Source organism: Camelus dromedarius, chromosome 29 (assembly GCF_036321535.1).
Source record: "Camelus dromedarius isolate mCamDro1 chromosome 29, mCamDro1.pat, whole genome shotgun sequence".
NCBI lineage: Eukaryota > Metazoa > Chordata > Mammalia > Artiodactyla > Camelidae > Camelus > Camelus dromedarius.
Genome location: NC_087464.1, coordinates 17,972,888 through 17,992,789, shown reverse-complemented (window position 1 = coordinate 17,992,789; position 19,902 = coordinate 17,972,888). Strand labels below are relative to the sequence as shown.

The following is a 19,902-nucleotide window of genomic DNA, read 5'->3' as shown; positions in this document are numbered from 1 at the left end:
ATCAAGAACCTCACTTTGCTTTCTTCATAGTACTTTTCTTTTACTGTCCAAAATTATCTTGCTTACACATCTGCTTCCTGTTCTGTGTGTCTTTCTCTTAATTACGATGTAAGCTCCCCGAGGTCAGGAAAGTTATCCATCTGTTTACTATTCTGTTCCCATCACTTAGATTAGTCTCTGTGTAGAGCAGCTGTTCAAGAAATATTTGTTCAATGAATGAATGCTCTAGATCATCGTCTGACAGAAATATAATGCAAGCCACAAATGTGAACCACGTGTGTAGTTTTAAATTTTCTACTAGCTACATTTAGAAGGGTAAAAAGACAGAGGTGAAATTAGTTTTAATATTTTATATAACATAATATGTCCAAAAGATTATCTTTTTTTCTAATGGTCAACAATGTCAAAGATATTAATGAGATACTTTACATTCTTTTTTAGGACTAAGTCTTTCAAAGTTTGTGTGTGTTTCACTCTTACAGTATCTCATTTCAGACTAGTCACATTTCAAGTGCTCAGTAGCCACATGTGGCCAGTGGCTTCTGTTTTGGACTTCACAGCTCTAGACTTATTCCTCCTATCATATTGACCTGGCTTCAATTATGCCCTCTGCTACTGTAAGAATGTGTATGATAATCAAGTCACTAATACTTACTCAAACATCCTCAGAGACTCTACCATGTTTCCAGCATTGTTCTAAGAAGGGGTCACACAAAGATGAATTACAGACATGTCTTGCCCAAGAAGCCTACAGTCTAGTGTGAGAAAAACATAGGTAAATGATTAGCATGCAAGGCGATAAAAGATCTTTGTACAAATTGCTGTAGGAACCACCAATTCTGCCTGGAGGAGTCAAGAAAAGTTTCAGAGAGGAGGTGAGGCTTTAGACCAGCCTTGCAGAACAAGTAGAAGCCGACGAAGCAGACAAGGAATAGTGGGGGTTTTCCAGGAAATGGAAACAACCCATATTGAAGGCAGACATGTATGAGAGAACACGTCACTTGATGAACTTCAAGTTATTTGCTCTGGTTGGAAATACTAGGGTGAATTCAATGTCCCAGGAAGAGGGTAGAGTTGAAGAGAATGGTAACAGAGGCCACTGAGATGGGCTGGTGAGCATTGCACCAGCAGAGAAGCCCAAGGGCATCGAACTTGATGACAGAAACATCCAACATCCCAACCCTGTGAGCGGCTCCCTAGGAGTCTGCAAGGGATCCAAGGGCCATGGCAAAGCTTTGGGGTACTGTGATTTGCATATCGGAGATTATATGATTTTGTTGACAACAATTTGTCTTAATGCTGAAAATATGAGTGATCCAACTGCTTGTAGTCGAGAAGACGGTTTGATAGGACCCCACCCGAGATTTCCGGAGAGGGCACAAACCAATGAATGTAATCTCATTCTCCTGCACTGGAGTACGCTGTAGATTATAAAGGAATTCCATCAACATCCTCTCCTTTAGTCTTCACAAGAGCTCTCTGAAGAATGTGGAGCCACCTATAGATGAAGAAACAGGGGCTCAAAAAGGTGAGATAGCTTGCCCAAGGTCAAAGGGCTAAGAAAGGGTGAACCTGAATTCAGGTTTTCTGACGTAAGTCACTATACCCGTGATGCCACAGCCAACCAGCAGCAAAGCACCACACTGGGCACCTCAGAAATGGTGGGTAGACACCCTACAGATTCGGCTAGTTTACTGATTGCTTAGGAGGCTGAGTCTGGAGTTCTGTTCCATACAAATCAATAATTATTAAGTTCCCATGCTTTTGGAAAAGGGTTGGATATGAGTTAAAATTAAAGGCATTCAGACAATAAAGTTGTTGTTTGGTTTTTGATTTTCGGTTTTTGGCTTTTTTTAGGACCATCCATCGTGCAAGTCATGAAGGCTAATACTGCAGCTGTGAAATTTGACTGCAAGCTTCCAGGAAGCAAAAATAGACACATGGAGGTCTGTACACTGCCCATTCCCTCATGAGAAAGACGCAGTTTTTTGTGTGTTGACTCAAAAGATTTAACTTATTAGGAATTAAACTGAAGGACCCCTTACCATGCCTGCTTCTGCCATGGAAGAGAAATGAAAACAAAACATCAGGGAACTTGGTCACATAGGAGGTAGGAACTAAGGAAGAATGCTGCTGGGCAGGGACTGAGGGAGCACAGAGAGGCTCTTCGGGAAGAGCAAAGGAGATGTCAGCCTGCTGCGCCCTCTTTAGCCCCCCACCCCAGTGCTCTCACACTCTTCCCCTGTCACATGCTTCTGTTTTCCTCTGTCTTTCTGTTTTTCTTTTTTTTTTCTTATTGAAGTATAGTTGATTTACAGTCCTGTGTGTGTTTCAGGTGTACAGCGTAGTGATTCAGTAATTGTTGCTGATACTCCATTATAGGTTATTACAAGATACTGGGTATAACTCCCTGTGCTGTACAATATATCCTTGTTGCGTATCCATTTTATATATAGTAATTTATATCCGTTAATCCCGTATCTCTAATTTGCCCCTCCTCTTCCCCCCTCCCCTTTTTTCCTTTTTTTTTTTTATTCTTCTGATAAAAGTTGTGTTCATGTTCTCATGAAAGGCTGGACTCTCTAGATGAATGTGCTAGGGACAATCAAATAGATTGATATGTGGGGTGCACAGAGACAGAAAACATGACCTGAGAGTGACCCGGGCAAGGGTGGTGTACCTTAGTGGGTGGATTACTAGAATCCTGCCCAGAGAAGGGACCAGATAGTGACCAGTCCACTCAAAGAAATATTAAGTTACCTTAAACAATATTACATTAAGCACCGGGCTTGTCTTCTTTGGCCAGGAGTGCCCAGACAAGGGCTACAATGATTAACATGGATATTTTGGGCAGGGCTAAGCATAGAGCAGATGCTCAATAAATGCTAACTGAAGGGAGAGCAAATGTTTGTCAAAAAGTCTTCCGCAGTTGCTAGATGAGGTCTGCACCATAGCCCTGGGTTTCCTAGCAACCAAAGCAAGGAGGGGAACATAATGTTAGAACATTCACGATGTCCATAAGATAAAAACAGATCAGTTGCCCAGAAGAGCTTTCTCATGGCTCCTTTTAAAGGGAACACTGTGTCATATAGTATGTCCTCAGCAACAGTCCTACAATAAAAATAGAATCTAATTCTGAACAGTTGTCTCTCAGTACATTTTCAGTGCAGGTAGTTGGCATATTGCCAAGAGCCACTCAGTGCAAAGGAGCCAAAAGAATTCCACAAAGATAAGCAGTTCTCTGAAGATTTGGCTTGGTTCAGTGATAAATTTTACAAAATCCGGGGGCAGGAGTGGAAATACCTTCCTGGCAAGCACTCCATCACTCCCAGTCCAAGCCCAGGGCAGACATCAGCAATGACCACTGAAACTCTCTCCCGTGGAGACTGGATGTCACCTCATAGACCTTCCCACACCAATAGGCTTCTTCTCACTTGCCAACTGAAATCAATCTGCCAGCTCTGATCAAAGGGTATTTATGAATATCCTTCAGGCAATGTTCTGTGAATATTATTTCATATAACATTTTAATACAGATGAGGCATTAGAGAGTTTGAAATTATAGTGGCTGGCAAGAGAGAAGAAATATTCTAGGTTGATAAGTAAGGACAGAGCACTATGGTTTGGCAGGCAAACAGATGCAGAGTAATTTGATGTTCTTGCATGAAAAGAATGAGCGTGGGACCAGCAGACCAGAGGCTGCTGCATCATTCAGACTGCTCTTGAGGTATAACAAAAAGATCTCGCATGTCAGGGTTTGGGCTAGACAGAACTGACTGAGGGGAGAGTGAGGGACTTCCCTGACGTTTACTTTTCCTCCTTAGATATCTTTTCAACCTCTGATTCAAGAATTAACATAAAAATAGTTAGCGTAAGAATAGTTAACATAATTAACTGGCCAATAAACACATTTTAAAAAATAAACAATATAGTGCTTAAAACCAGAAAAGGTACTTTTAGTAGACCAGAGATTTGAAGGATACATAGAAGACCCTGGGAGCTGTTACTTGGGAGGCCCCCGAACCACATTCTCAGTGTTCATGCCCTTTGTAGTCCCCTACCACAGGAACTCTGGACTTGGCATGTGGCCAGCTTGCGTTGGCCAATGGGACATCAGAAAGCATCCTTTAAACAAAAGCTTATAAGAGCTTGCCCATTAGAGTTTCCCCTCATATGGTGCCCTTCCTTGAACCCAGCTACTTTGCTGTGAGGAGGCCCATGCCTATTATTTACAACTTGTCCCCCCTGCTAAACTGTCAGCGGCAGGAGGGCAGGAATCTTTGCCTGAGTTGTGCATTGTCCAGTGAAGCCCAGCACCTTGAACAGTGCCTGGCATTTAGTGAGGTTGAACTGAATTAAAATCTGGATAGACACATCCTGGGAAAATTTCATAATTTTAAATATAAACAAGAAATCCTAGGATCTTTGGGATTTCCTACAAAAGAACAAGAGACAGAACTGTCATCTAACATTAACAATGTTTGAATCCTGGAAAACATACATACAAAATAGTTAGCAAGGAAACGAATCTTGGACCTAGAATTCTAAACCCTGCCACACTGCCAGTAAATTGTAAAGGCAATAAGACATTTTCAGATATGCAAGAACTCAGAACATTTACCATCCATGCATCCCAGATGATTGATTATTCCAATATATTTTCCAGCAAAATTTTTTTTTTAAAGTTCAAGGAAGGACAGCATGAAATTCAAGAAACTGAAACTCCAAAGAAGAAAAAAAAAATAGCGAGAAATTAGGAGAACATTTTCACCGTTAGAGCATTCTACTGTATGACCATACCACAATTTACTTTTCATTCCTCCACTAATAGATCTCAGAGTTATTTTTAATTTCTCACCTCTACAAACAATGCTGAAATGAACATCCTTATAATTCTCTCCTGTGTGCTCACCAGGAGTTGCTCCAGGATGGCAATGCCTAAACACAAAATGATCAGCTCGAGGTGTGTGCATGTTGTTTGGAGCTTCATTACAATTGCTCAGTCCATGGCCAGCCTCCTTCCAGTTTCTTCACTGACCTGATGAGCTTTGAAAGCAAAGGGCCCTTCCCAAGAGTCACTTAGCTTGACTATACTCAGGAAGTCCTCAAGACTGTCTCCAGTCTACACTCTGAGAAACACTGTCCTGATCCATGGCTAGAGACAGATAACACCTTCAAACCTGGATCGGGTGTCAGGAAAAGGTGCAGCTGATCATCAGAAGAATCAGATGGGAAAGGTCAATAATGTCCCTCTGGTAGCAGGAATTCAGATCTCAAACAATGGTATAGGATGGCTTCAGTTTTACAAGTGAGAGTTTCCCCCCTTCTCTGAGTCAGGCCATGACATATGAGCTTCATTTTTATCTTCTTGTGTGGTGGGAAATTTGTTGCTTGTTCACCCTTTCATCACAGGTGCATGTTTCCTTTAAAGGTCCCAGCTTTCTGCAGGGATGTCAGTTTCAATGTTCTGCAGCCAGTGAACTCCAAACCAGGTCTCCTAGCCTAGTGTAGACAGGAAAACCAAGTTTCCAGGTTAGTGAGATGACGACCTCCCTAGAGCTGTAAGCACTGCATTGCTCACAGACTCTAGGCCCCAGAGTTTAGTTTCAGCCTCTGAGGATTTCATTTACATTTTTGCAGTCTCAGCTCTGTGCCTATAAAATCTGTTATGCTATAGCCAGCATTTTTAGGTGTTTTTTAGTGGGAGAGTTTTCCGATGATCTAGTCCAGATAGCTCAGGACTTCAACTTGAAAAAATTAAACTATTAAGTGAGAGGGGGAAAAAAAGGCATTTTCAGAAAAGCAAGGTCTCAAAAAAGTCTACCTCCCTTGAGCGTTTTCTCAGAAAGCTGCTGGAGAGCGTGTGCCACCAAAACAAGGGAGTATACAATGCAGAGGAAGATGTGGGATTCAGGAAACAGGAGCTCCAGGCCATGAACAGGGCTGAGGGATCCCCCGGGCATGATGGGATGACAGCCGTGCAGCAGCAGGCCTGGGGAACAAGCAGCCCAGCTTAGGGCAGGAAGAAGGCAGCTCTAGGAGAACTGTCTCTAGACAAAGATGAAATTGTTATGTTACCTAGCATGTTTGAAGGTAGTAAGAGATGAAAAACTCCAGAGAGTTTGAGGCTGAAGTAGTGAGAAGAAAAAGAAAACTAAGGAAGCAGCCTCATCTTCCATAGTAGAAACTCGATAGACAACATCCAAACCTGGAAAAATAGAGAAATTCCAATGCCAACATGTTATTTAGTAATTGGGGGCAAAAGCAGGCATTAGAGGGTGTTGTCTTCAGGGGCAGAAATCAGGGGTGGGGAAAAGTAGGATAAAGTATTACTGTTTTCATTTCAAGCTCTGTAAATCTATTTTTATTAAATACATGTATAACTTTGATAAAAAGAAATATGATGGCATAATACACAACATTCATTTCATGTTTGAGCTTTGCCACAAGATTTGACAGATGCCTTTGCATAGTATTCAAGCGGTTAGTCAATTTTCCAAAAGTAGTCTTAATCCTTTGATGTTCACATCACCTTCTTTGAAGCACTTATCACATCTTTATTCTTGTTGCTTTGTTCTTCGTTTGTTAACTGGTTTTATATCAGTCAAATTTTCACTTTCCACGGCAGAGGTAAACTTTGCAGCTAATCCAGGGGATTTCATAATTGACTGGTGTGTTAGTGAATATGTCAGAGGGTTATTGACTTTTGCTGCATTACATAAACTCAAACTGTGGGGTCTTGTTTAATGAATACTCAGGCAGTAAGAATTCTGTTTATGGTAAAACTGACTGTCCCAGCAGTCACATGCGCTAGTCAGTCACTGGTTCACCACCCGCTTGGCATCCAGCGTGGAAAGGAAATGGCATAAAGGCAGGAAGCAGAAAGGAGAAGCGGGAAGGGGATAGAGGATGAGGACTCAATAAGCTGCACATCTTACAACCAGCCTCCAAGTACTGCAGAGCTAACAGAATCCCTAGCCAAACAATCAAATTTAAAACTCATTCATTCAATACACAAATGTGCTACAAACTCTACTAGGCAGTGTAGTTATAAAAAAGGAAATTGTAAGCAAGTGACCCATCATTCACAGTCTACGGAGGACTCACACCTGTAAACAGACCATCACAGTCACCATTGTACTTAAGAAGGACAGTAATAAAACGGATCAAAGGTGCCCAGGGGAGGGAATGATCAATTCAGTCTGGGCTCCTCAGAGGAAGTGACCCTGTAGGATCAAGGCAGAGAGGGCATTTCAGAAAGAAGTTAACTACAACATACAGAATGGAGAGGAGGCAAAAATACCGTAGCACAGTCTAGGAGCTGCCAGCCAACCCCCCGGGGATGGAGGAACTAGTGAAAATTTGACGATGGAGAGGGACGTGTTCAGGTTGGCCATTTTAGAAGCTTATTCTAGTAAGTGTGCAGAGTGTGAGGTGAAGGTGAATAAACGGGAGGCGAAGGGGCGAGAGGAGCAGTAATCTAAGCGAGAAGAACAAAGGCATCTTGAACCAGGGCAGCTGCAGTGAGAGTAGAAAGGAGAGGCTAGTTAGGAACAGAATCTACAGAGCTTAATGATTAATTGGATGTGAGAGGCAAGAACCAGAAATGAATTTAGGAGTGGCAGCATGCTCGAGAAAAGGAAAAGGACAAGGAACTAAGGGGACTAAGATACACTGAAATATACCGAAACTTATTGTGGGTTTTCTCTGAGGCCTAGAGACAGGGTCCTCCTTCCTTGTGCTTTTTGCTGCCCAAATAAAATCAAATTTTACAAACTAGGAGAGAAAGAGCACAATTGTATTGTATTCTCTATGCCGTGATCTGTCGAAACCAAAGGCTAAAATCAGCCAGACAGCTAGACATTCTTTCCACTTGACTGCTAGGGTTTCAACTGGATTTTTTTTTAAGGTAGCAGCAATTTACTTCATAAGGTGTTGGAGGAGTTTCCAGGAAAGGAGATGTCCACTCCGTCTGATGTGTTTGTGGGACTCCAGTAGGAGATTTCCAGGAGACATTTGGATATCTAAAACAAGTATTATGCTAAGAAGGATGATTGGGGTGAAGATACAGATTTGGGAATCACCAGCATTAACCAAAATCATGGGAAAGGAAGAGATCGTGCAGAAGGTGTGTTTGGAGGGAAAAAGAAGAAGGGAGCCAAGCATAGGATCTCGAGTAAACCAATGGTTAAGGGTGGGGACAGATGAGGGGCTTGTCATGTAGAAAACTGAAAAGGAAAGGTTAGAGAGGTGAAAAATGACAAAACTGTATCACACACCCAGGCAAGGAGAGTGTCCAAGAGTAAGAAGTCAGCCATCATGCCCAGTGAGGTCAAATAAAATGACAGGAAGCGGCTCACTGGCTCGGCAGTTAGGAGACCTCCAGCAGCCTTAGAGGTGCTCAGGGGAGTGGTGGTCAAAGCCACCTCGTCGTTGCTTGAGGAGTGGCAGGAGATGAGGAACTGGAGTAAGTACTGTGCTAGGAAAGAGGGAGAAAGGGGAACACTCAGAGGCTGCCACAGGGTTGAGGACCTCTTTCCTGTTGGAAGAAATAGTTACATATTTGTGGGTACCAGGAAAAGGTGCCAGTAGAAATGGAGAGTTTGAAGTCGCCAGAAAGAAAAGGGAGAAACAGAGCAGCAGGATAGTAAGGGAATGAACTGAAGGGCAAAGGCGGAACACTTAGCCTTGGAAAGAAGGGAAATTCCTGAGTGGATGGGAAAAGCATAAGCAGACCTACTTATAACTGGGTTGATCTCGTTTCGGTTGAAACTGAAATGGGAAAGGACTAGAGATGGGCAAAGTTAAATGCAGTGTGTTCATATAATCAGCCTGGTCTATATTTACTTTCCTGTAACCAGAGAGGCAGCATATTCTAGTGAAGTGAACTCTGAAACCCAACCGGCTGCTTTGAGTTTCACTTCTGGCCATGACATGCTTTTTCGTGGAAGGTCATATTTATACCACGGCAGCAGAATCACAGCAACTGGGCTTAGTCTCCATGGCTTATTTCAAAGATTTAAAACATGTGGGACAGATAATTCGAGCTCTTCAATGTCCTTGGAGCCCTAATATTATTTTTATAAACGCGACACAGCCTTGATAATGTGGTATAAACCAGACTAATTTTAGTTATTTAGCTTGTACTTGATGCATCAAAGTAGTATGTGAGACAGCTAGTAATAAAGTACAAGTGGACAGTTAAAATAGATTAAAAAGGGAAGGAGCACAACTGTGACAAAAATTTGAAAACTGTTCAGCCTCTACAGTAATTACAGAAATGTAAACTTGAAAAATGAGGCATCATCTATTAATCAAAAAAAGCGAAGTCAAATGATTAAATCTATGTGTGATAGACTTTGGGAAATTAGAAATTGCCAGTGAACATTTAAATTGGTTCAGTTCTTTGAATCATTTACTCCACATCAGGCACTTTTTTTTTTTTATTGAAGTATAGTGGGTTTACAATGTTGTGTTAATTTCTGGGGTACAGCATAGGGATTCAGTCATATATATATATATATATATATATATATATATGACTGAATATATATATATATATATTCCTTTTCATATTCTTTTTCATTATAGGTTATTATAAGATATTGAGTATAGTTTCCTGTGCTATACAGGAGAACCCTGCTGTTTATCTATTTTGTATATAGTGGTTAGTATTTACAAATCCTGAACTCCCAATTTATCCCTCCACCCCTTTTTCCCCCCAGTAACCACAAGTTTGTTTTCTACGTCTGTGAGTTTGTTTCTGTTTTGTAAATAAGTTAACATGTCATTTTTTTAGATTCCACACGTAAGTGATATACGGTATTTTTCTTTCTCTTTCTGGCTTACTTCACTTAGAATGACAATCTCCGGGTTCAGGCACTGTTTTAACGTGTAATCATCTAATCTTCATTTATCCCTCTGAGGTAGATAGTGTTACTATTATCCTCTCCATTTTCCAAATAAGGAAACTGGGGCAGAGAATGGTTAAATAAACCATCCAAACAGTTCGTGAAGCAAGTAAACAGCCAAGCTCTGATTCGAACCGCACAGACTGATTCCAAAGTCCTCGCTCCTAGCTAGTACTCTACACCAGCAGGACCCCTTTACATTCTTAAATTTTTTTGAGCCCTTCATGATAAAAACACTCAACAAACCCACAGCTAATATACTCAATAATAAAAGACCAAAGATTTTTTCCCCTGAGATTAGGAACAAGACATGGATGTCTATTTTCTCATCTCTGTCCACTGAAAAGAACAAGAAATAATAACCAACCCAGAAGAAATGAGCTTCCTTAGAGGCCAGATTCTGGTTTCTAAATATATTTCCCACTAAAGGGAACCGAGGCTCCTTAGAGAAATGACTGATTCCAGGTCTAGGGCAGCAGACGTACAACTTGACATACTACAAAGCAAGGAAGCTCTTAAAGATTATTGTCATAGTGTCATAAGACTCAGAAACCTGGTACTTTCAACAATACCTGGCAATTCATATGCCTAGACACCAAAAATGAAAACAAGCCTATGTGGCTATGTGGTGAGGTGAAGATGGAACAGTGTTTGTTATCTGCTTACCCTCTGTGTTCAAAACTTGATAGCAAGGACTGTCATTCATCTTCTAGCTTAATACCTGGCACGTGGCTCCAAAAAATGGTTACTGTTTGGGTGGGTAGGTAGATGGTTGGACGATGAATACAGTGGAAAAGTAAGACAAATTGTAAAGTAGTTTTACTAATAAATAAAGGGATGATTGTGGAGAGTAGCAATGCCAGGAACTTTCTCCTCAAATTCTATTCAAATATCTAGAAAACTTCCTGAATGAATTATTTTCAGCAACAAAATTTACAAGTTGATAAAATCAAGAAAAAAAAAAAGAGAGAGAAAGAGGGCTGCAACTTTAGTTGCACTGTCCTCAGAAGTGCCAAAGAAATGTGGCTCCTTTATTTCTCTTTAAGCAACCTGATCTTACTGGGTCTCCCTGATTAGGTGACAATGGAAACATGTATTTTAGTCCATTCTAGTACAATTAGTCCAAGTCTGTCAGATTTCACCCTCCTCTTCCAGCTCATCTCTAAGGTAGCATATGGGTGCAGGGAAGGGGCCATGTGACCTCTTAGATATTATAGCCTTATGCCATCCCTTTGCTATGTGGGGGCTGGTGACCACTGAGGCACAACTGGCTTTGATCTTGGCTTCTAGTATCCATAGCTGATCCCTACAGTTGCTCTAACCTGCCACCTAGTTTTATTTATTATGGTCAGAGCCTGAGGGCTCCTCTCCAGCTGGCTTGACCTCACCTTAGCTTTCACTGACCTATGGGCTCCACTGAATCGCTACCACATTGCCCATCTGGCCCCTGACCAGGCAGTCCAGGCAGTGGGGTCGCCTCACTCCCACCCAGCAGATCCATAGCAGGGCTGCTGCTCTCAATTCTACATTCCCAGGGGCTAAAAGAGGCTCAGGAATGAACATGGCATCTTTCCCCTGGCCACCCTAATTTTAGAACAATCACTTTGATAAGGAGGCCAAATATTCAGTCTTTCCTGCTCTGGGAAGATAAGCCTGTCTTAGAGAGGGAAGGCTGAAAGGGAACATTATTTAAGAGGGAAATAAAATACTGTGTGTGCAAAATTATTATCCCCAATACTTAAGCAAGCAAAAACTAATCTAAGGACAATGACAGTAAAAAGCAATAAGAGCCTAAAGAAAACTTCTTGACTAAATCATCCAGAAGAAATGCAAGAATCTAAAGAACAAGTCTTCAGTATTTTTCTGGAAACTCTAATAAAGTCTAACACTCACACCAAAAGGTGCACAAAGCGTAAGAGTACAGTTCATTGAACTTTCAAAAATGGGTCTAGACTCCTATAATACCCAGATCTAGACACAGAACATTAACAGCTTCCAGAAGCCCACCTCATATCATTTCCATATCTTAACTTCTAACACCAGTTTAATTTCTTGGTTTTGAACTTTACATATACAGAATTACACAGTACATACTCTTTGCGGGTCTGGCTCCTTTCATTCATTACTGTGTTTGTGGGATTCATCTATGCTGTTGTATCAATTCATTCTGTGTAGATTTCCATTGTGTTAATATGGCACAATTTACATTTCTGTCTACTCAAGATGATCAATTGTCTCTTCTCTAGTTTTTGTTTATTACAAATTGTACTCCTATGAACATTCTTGGGCATGTCTTTTGGTGAACAAATATACATGTTTCTGTTGGAAATATCCCTAGGAGTGGAATCTCTGGGCCATAGATTGTGTAGATGTTGATCTTTAGGAGATAATGCCAAATAATTTTTCAGATTGGCTGTATTAATTTACACTCCTATCAGGAGAATATGAGTATGAATGTTCTGATTGTTCTGTATCCTTGTTACCACTTGTTATTGTCAGCCATTTAAGTTTTAGCCATTGTGGTCCCGTGTAGTCGTACCTCATTCTCGTGTTAGTTTGCGTTTTCTTGATGATGATGATGTTGAACATCTTCTTGCGTGCTTCTTAGCCTTTTGCAAAACCTCCTTAATAAATGGCCATTCAGATCTCTTGCCCATTTTCTATTCAATTGGCTTCCTTTCTCTTATCAATTTACACACTTTGGATGAGAGTCTTTTGTCAGATATACGTATTGAAAATATCTTTTCCAAATCTATAGCTTGCCTTTTCATTCTCTTAATTTGTATCTTTCGATAAACAGAGGTTCTTAATTTTAATATAGTCCAATTTATTAATTTCCTTTGATGGATAGTGTGATTTATATTTCCCTTTTAAGACATCTTTGCCTGCTTTAATATGTCCTCCTATATTTTCTGCTGTAAGAATTTGAGGGGCCTTTTACATGTAGATCTGGAATTGATTTTTTGTGTGTCATGTGAGATCCACAAGTTGTAAAAGAGATGAAAGAGGACATATATCCAAGAACAACAGGCCAAGTTTTTTAAATTATTATAAAAATTAGTTATAGACTACTTAAAATCATTATTAGAAACAATGGAAATAAAAATTGACATGGTAGAAAATCAACTAGAACATAAAAAACTCTACAAAGAAAAATGTACAATAAAACAAGCAGAAAGGTTAACATATAGTGTGTTTCATCAATTCTAAATATATATTTCTTCCTCTTGTAACAACTCTGAAATTAGAATGCATCTTATAACTGGTATGTGTGATTCAATGAGAAAAAAAAAAAGCCTACAGGTTTAGTCAAATGGAAAATACCAATGAAATCCTATAAAAGTGATAAATGATTTGGAAGAAAAATCGTGGGAAGGCAATAAAGATCAACCATATCTAGGACCCCGGGGCCAGCCAATGTGACAGATGTTTGGGTTAAGAAACCAGAGCTATTTGACGTTACAAACCTGTTTTTCCCAATTCATCTCCCAGAAAGCTGGATCAGAAGGAATGTTATTGCCTGAGAGAACCTAAGAAATAGGACCCCCAAAAATAAAGGGCACAGACAGTACCTCCTGATCCCACACACAAGTCCAATACCTTAGTGAAAAGGTACCAAGAGTCTGGGATAGGTAGACATGTCCTTCTATCCCTCAGGTGGGTCACAGACTAAAACTGTATGCATATCAGTCATTATGTTCTCACTCAAGCTAGGAAGAGTGGCACTTGGTGAGGACAGAAGAGGTACATTCCATATGGAGATGAGGCGTATCTGGGAAAGAGCTGTGGACTTAGAGAACTTGAGTTGACTTGGTGAACTAAAAGGCTATTCTTCCCCTCTTCTTGAAGAACACGTAGTGATGAGAGTCAAGTGCAGAGAAGAGACCTCTCAGAGAAAGACAAGGAAGAGGCAGCAGATCCACTGAGCATCCAGGTAGCCCACCGCCACTCAGTGGAGACCCTGGCAACCATGCACAGTGGGGCATGGGGATGGAGCCCTTCGTGAATGAGTCAGACTCAGGCAGCTGGGACAGGAGCCCAAGAAAAGACAGAAGGGACAGTCAAAGCAGGAAGGGATGGGAAGGTGCTCAGGGAAACATGCCCCTCTAGAGCTTGAGGGTCATGAAAGCTGGCAGGACAGTGGAGAAGGATGAAAGCTGAACAGCTGCGTCCTGAGCAGGAAAGCAGAATGTGGGAAATCTGGGATAGAGGAGGTCAGTGTAGCAGTGGGATGGAAAGATGGTGGGAAATTAAGCTGCATCAGACTATATGTGACCCTCTACCTGTTTGCTTTTTAAATTCCTGGGGCCATGCCTCTAGGAAAATCTTCTCAAAAACTCATGTTCCTAAAGAGGGAGGAGATGGTGCTTTTTAGGGCTTAGGTCAACAACATCTTTCTGAAACATGTCAATTCTTGGTTGGAAACAGATGAAATGTGGAGAGGAAATTACCTGATGGGCTCAGAGGTCTTAGAAATAAGACTCTGCTGTGTATTAATGTTATCATAATAAGTCTGGTGAAGATTTGAACCGGTTTAAGATATATGAGAAGGGCAACCTTAGGCCCTTCTGATTTTTACCCTTCCCCTCTTCCCTGGAGCTCAAACTCAGGGCAGAGGCATAATTGCAGCCTTATGAGTAGAGGATATTATTTCACATGCTTATCAGTCTCTACTGGATGCATGAGTCTTTTTCTGCCTTTAGCTTCTTGACCTTAGCTTCTATTTATATCCACAATACTCATCCTTTCAAATAGAGGGTAATCTAATAGCAGCTACATTTCCATGAACTCCTGAAACAAAAATCCCAAGGACATAATAATTGCCTCTTATACTTTTAAATGCCTTCTCTTTCTTTAGCATCAAATTAATTTCCAAAATAGACTTCTTCCTCCTTATTTCTCCTGACTGCCTTTTCTAGAGTTTTACTAAATGTTTTTTGCCAATAGGCCTTTTCTTATAAATCTTCACATTTGTTCTAATTATAAACTAGCACACATGGTGACATATGTTACTTTCCTAGGCTGAATTCCAGAAAGCAATGACAAGCAAAGAAAGAAGAACTCCAGAAGTAAGCTGAATTTAGTCTAGGAGACGAAAAATTGCCTTTGCTGTTGCATTAAAAAAAAATTCCAAAAAATTTTATTTCTAGCTAAGCAGGTCCCAATGGTTTCCCCCCTCCTACTAAATTAATGGCTTCTTTGGGGAAAGTAATATCTTCTAGTTACCTTTGTAATCTCATCTCTAGTGCCTTGCAATAGGGGTATGCAATGACCGGGCAACTGAATTAAATTGCATTTCGTCAAATGAGAGGTGATACCTAACAGCATTTCAGAGGAAGACAGAGAAATAAACTGCATCTTATGGCCTAGCCAGGCAGGTGTCCTGCTAGCCAATGCAATCATTGTATGTCATCAAGTCTCACAATATTTTTACCTCTTTCTTAAGCTCCAATAAAAAAAAAATACAAAATGGGAGAAATCACTAATCATCCCATCACCCTACAATATATCAAATTAACAACAGTGATTATAAACTTTATCTTTTTTATATATATAAAACAGACATTTAAAACAAAATGACCATGTAATATCTCTTATATGTGGAATCTAAAAAAAAAAAAGTAAATTTATTTATAAAACAGAAACAGATTCACAGACATAGGAAACAAATTTATGGTTACAGGGCGGGAGGGAGTGTAGTGTAAAGGGATAAATTGGGAGTTCAGGATTTGCAGATACTAAAGACTATATATAAAATGGATAAACAACAAGTTTCTACTGTATAGCAGAGGGAACTATATTCAATATCTTGTAGTAACCTATAATGAAAAAGAATATGAAAACGAATATATATATATATATATATACATATATATATGACTGAGCTATTATGCTGTACACCAGGAATTGATGCAATGTTGTAAACTGAATATACTTCAACTTAAAAAAAAATGGTGCACTCTGGGCCCAAAGGACAAAATGGATTGCTATGTCTTGTTCTGTAGCCTGCTCTTTCACTCAGCGTTATGGCTTGAGAACACGTTCTCATACCAATAAACATTCTTCAACAGATATTTATTGTTCCAGCATATGATTGATTGTACTGTAATTTACCTAACCAATCATCTATCTAGGCTGTTTCCATTTTTAAAAATTGTTATAATGCTTTGATATCTTTTTATAATGTTGTTTTTAATTCTATACTTTGCTCTTATTTCCTCAGAATAAATTACCATGGATAGAATTGCTGGGACAAAAGATACATAAATTTTAAACTGTAGAACACGCATTTCTGAGTCACTCTTCAGAAAGGTTGTATTTCTTTGCATTCCCTGTTCATGTCCTTTGTCCATTTAAAAAAGGGGATGATTGGGTATTTATCTTATTGGTTTATAAGGGCTCTTTCTGTATTAATGATATGATCCTTTTGTCATAAATTACACAAATATTTTCTCCTAGTTTGTATCTTTACTTTTAATATTAATATACTTTATTCATAGATGGACAGAAGTTTAATGTTTTTATGTAGTCAAATCTGCCAGTATTTTTATTTTATGGATTTAGTCTTTGGTATTATGTTTAAAAAGAAATTCCCCACCTCAAAACCAGATCATTTCACTTGCACTTTATTTTGGTTCTTTTGTCTTGTTGTTACCATTGTTGTTCTTCTTCTTTTCCTCTTTGTTATCACTGTCTTCTTCTTTAATATATAGATTTATTCTTTGAGGTATATATTTTGGAATAAAGAGTGAAATATAATCTATCTCCAATAAACAAATATATATGTGTATACACACACACACACACACACACACACACACACACATATATATATATACACACACACATATATATACACACATATGTATGTGTATGTATATAATTGAATCTCTTTCTGGGCTCACTACTCTGCTGTATTTATCTATTTCTGTATCAGTAATGTATAATAAATTGTATTTATTGAGCATTTACTCAGCCTGTTCTAAATGCTTCCCATGTATTAATGCAGTTAAGCCTTACATCAACTCTGTGCAGAGGAAGATTTATCATGAAACTAATGAAGCTTAAGCTTCAGGGCCCTTCACTTTCACAAACCTCATCCAAGAGTCTAGGAGGGGCTCTAGCAATATATTCACACCATGTTATATTTATGTAAAATTTGCAAAGTAAGATATTTTAATGACAGTTGGTTAAGGCTGATAGTTCTGATAAATCTTCCATCACAATTTCCCTGTGTCACTGGGGGGCACTGGAATGGCCTCTGGCATTAAGGAGAAGCTGAGTCTGGGATACGTTTAGTTAGGTTTAGCAGGATATCTTTATGTGGTTATCAGTCACCTTTGCTAGATGCTCACTATAGGAAGAGCTTCCAGGGATACTTCTACTGCCTGTTGTGCCAATTTATCCAGTATCATGACACAAAGGTATAGGCAGGAACCTTATTACCATATAAATGGATCCTCTAGGACCCAGCCCCAGAGGTATATGGGCAGTGGAGGCAAACAAGTTTAAAAAATAAATAACAACAGAGGCTAGTCTGTGGGAAATTTTTCCAATCAATCAAAATATAAAACTGTAAATGGAGGATTTGGTCTTTATTAACACCTGATCAAGAAAGAAGTCCTCTCTTGTTAGGAATATTCTTGATGTTTCATTGATTACAATAATAGACAATCATACCCTTTTGTAACAAGAATCACACAAGATAGAATTTATCAGGATTCCTGTGTTTGTTGGACACAAACCTCTAGCAGTATCGTAAATGTCTGCTATAGCTCGTACAGAAAAGAAATGTCAAAGAAGTGTTCCCGGGTTTCATGATAATGCTTTAAATGTGCATATGATCAGTAACAAGTTCTAAAAATGCAGAAACTTCTCTAAACAGCCAATAATAGCCAATAATAAAATTTTTGATCCTACTAGAGGAAAAACATAATTTTTCTGTTCTTTCTCTAGAAAATGATGTTCCAAAATCATTTTCATGTCAAGAGACAAAAAGTATGAAGACAAACTTCAGGGGAAAAGTATTATAGACGTTTTTCAGGCTACTTTCTGGGTTTATGCTGTTTGTGATATTTGTCAGCTTTTTAAAAATGTGTGATTTCTTATGATTTTTTCTCATTATACTCTTCTAACTTTTCTAATAATTTCAAACATGTAGAAAAGTTTCAAAGATTTGCTATGAAGATCTGTATACCCCTATTTTCTATCTAATTTGCATTCTTTTCTTTAAAAGTACCCCCCTACACACTCACACACAATTGTATAAGCTTCAGACCCATAAAACTGGGGTCCATTCCTAATTCTATGATATAACTTTTCTTATTATGCATATCTGAGGGGATAAATGCTAGTACCTTTTCTTTATATTGAACTACCTTTGAATTACTACTTGAATGAATTTACTTCCTTTTGGTTAATTATGCTTTTACTTAGTACTAAATTTGATTTGCTGTTACTTTGAGATTTTCATATTATATTCATATATGAGATTGGCTAATAGTTTCCTTTATGTGATTTCTCTTGATCAGGATTTAATATCAGAGTTAACTTCATAATATGAATTTGGAAGTCTGTCTAAGCTCTCATTTATTTAGTGTCTTTTCTTTGAACATTTGAAAGCATTCCACTCCCAAACTGCTTGGCATGGAAGGATTTCCACAATGTATTAAGTGAAAAAAAGTAAGTTTCAGAATAATATGTGTAATATGATACCATTTTTATTTTAAAAAGTTGTATTTAGGGGTATACATGTTTATATGGATGGAAAGATAGATAATGTTCTCAAGTATACAGGATAAATTTAAAAGTGAAGTTTATATATTCTTTTCAAGCTTTTCACATTTTATTTACTTTTCTATTGAGATATAACTTACAAATGGTAAAGGACACAAATTTCAAGCATAAAGCTAAGAAGTTTTTACATATGTAAACTCCTGTGGTCAGTTGTATGTTCTAAAGATGGCTTAAAGTTTCCAGTCCCCCGTGGCTTTCTCACCGTGTGACTTGCCACTCCCCCATCAAGTGCAGAGTCTATGTCCCCTCCTTTTACACCTGGGCAGGGTTTTGTGACCACCTCAGCAAATTAAGTGTGGAGGCAATATGCTGTGTGACGGTCAAGCCTAGGTCATAAAAGGAGATCGAGCCTCTTCCTGTCTCTCTTAGGCCACTTGGCCTTGAGCCACCATGTTATGAGGAAGCCCAGTCACATGGAGAGGTTCATGTGGAGAGAAGCCAAGGTCCCTGGCCCTCAACTCTGACGGAGCTCCCAGCCAGCAGCCAGCATCAACTTGCCAGCCATGTGAATAAGCCCTCTTGGAGGTGGATCTTCTAGCCCTCAGTCAAGCCAACCCAGATGACTCTGGGTGGAGAGACATGAGCTTTCCCCATCGAGCCCTGCCCACACTGCAGATTCATAAGAAAAACAGATTGTTTTAAGCCGCTAAGTTTTGGGCTGGTTTGTTACACAGTAATAAATAACCAGAACAACACCTATATAACTACCACTAGACACAGAACATTTCTGTTATCCCAGAAAGTTCCTTAATGCACCCTCTTAGTCAACAGCCCCGCAAAATGTAACTGCTGTTCTGACCGACAGCGCCGTATATTATAGTTTTGCCTATTGTGAAGTTTGATATAAATGAAATCATGATATAAATGGAAGCAACATGTTTACGAAATTAATTCATATTATTTCAATATTAGGGTTTGTTCCTTTTCATCCATGGTATGAAAATACCACCATTTATCCATTCTACTATTGATAATCATTTGGTCATTTATTATGAATAAAGCTGCTATGCACATTCATGTACTTCTTTTGGTGGGCATAAGTACTAGTTTCTGTTGGATATATATACCCAGGAGTGGAATGACTGGGTCATAGGATATAGGTGTGTTTAGTTTTAGTAGGGTGGAGGTTTTAAAACATACCCATGAATTCTTTGATATTACTTCATCAAGAGGTGGGGTCTATGTATCTCCCCTC

The 19,902-nt window shown here is 39.2% G+C and overlaps 1 long non-coding RNA gene across 1 annotated transcript in view; it reads left to right on the top strand.

Annotated features, from left to right (window-relative positions):
• LOC135319568 (uncharacterized) overlaps nt 1-18,589 on the top strand; it is a 28,864-nt gene extending 10,275 nt beyond the window's left edge. Inside the window, exons 5-7 of the long non-coding RNA XR_010378296.1 lie at nt 1,858-1,946; nt 16,135-16,223; nt 18,534-18,589. This is a non-coding gene — a long non-coding RNA (uncharacterized LOC135319568). The remainder of the gene's footprint in view (nt 1-1,857; nt 1,947-16,134; nt 16,224-18,533) is intronic.
• Nucleotides 18,590-19,902: the final 1,313 nt, after the last annotated feature.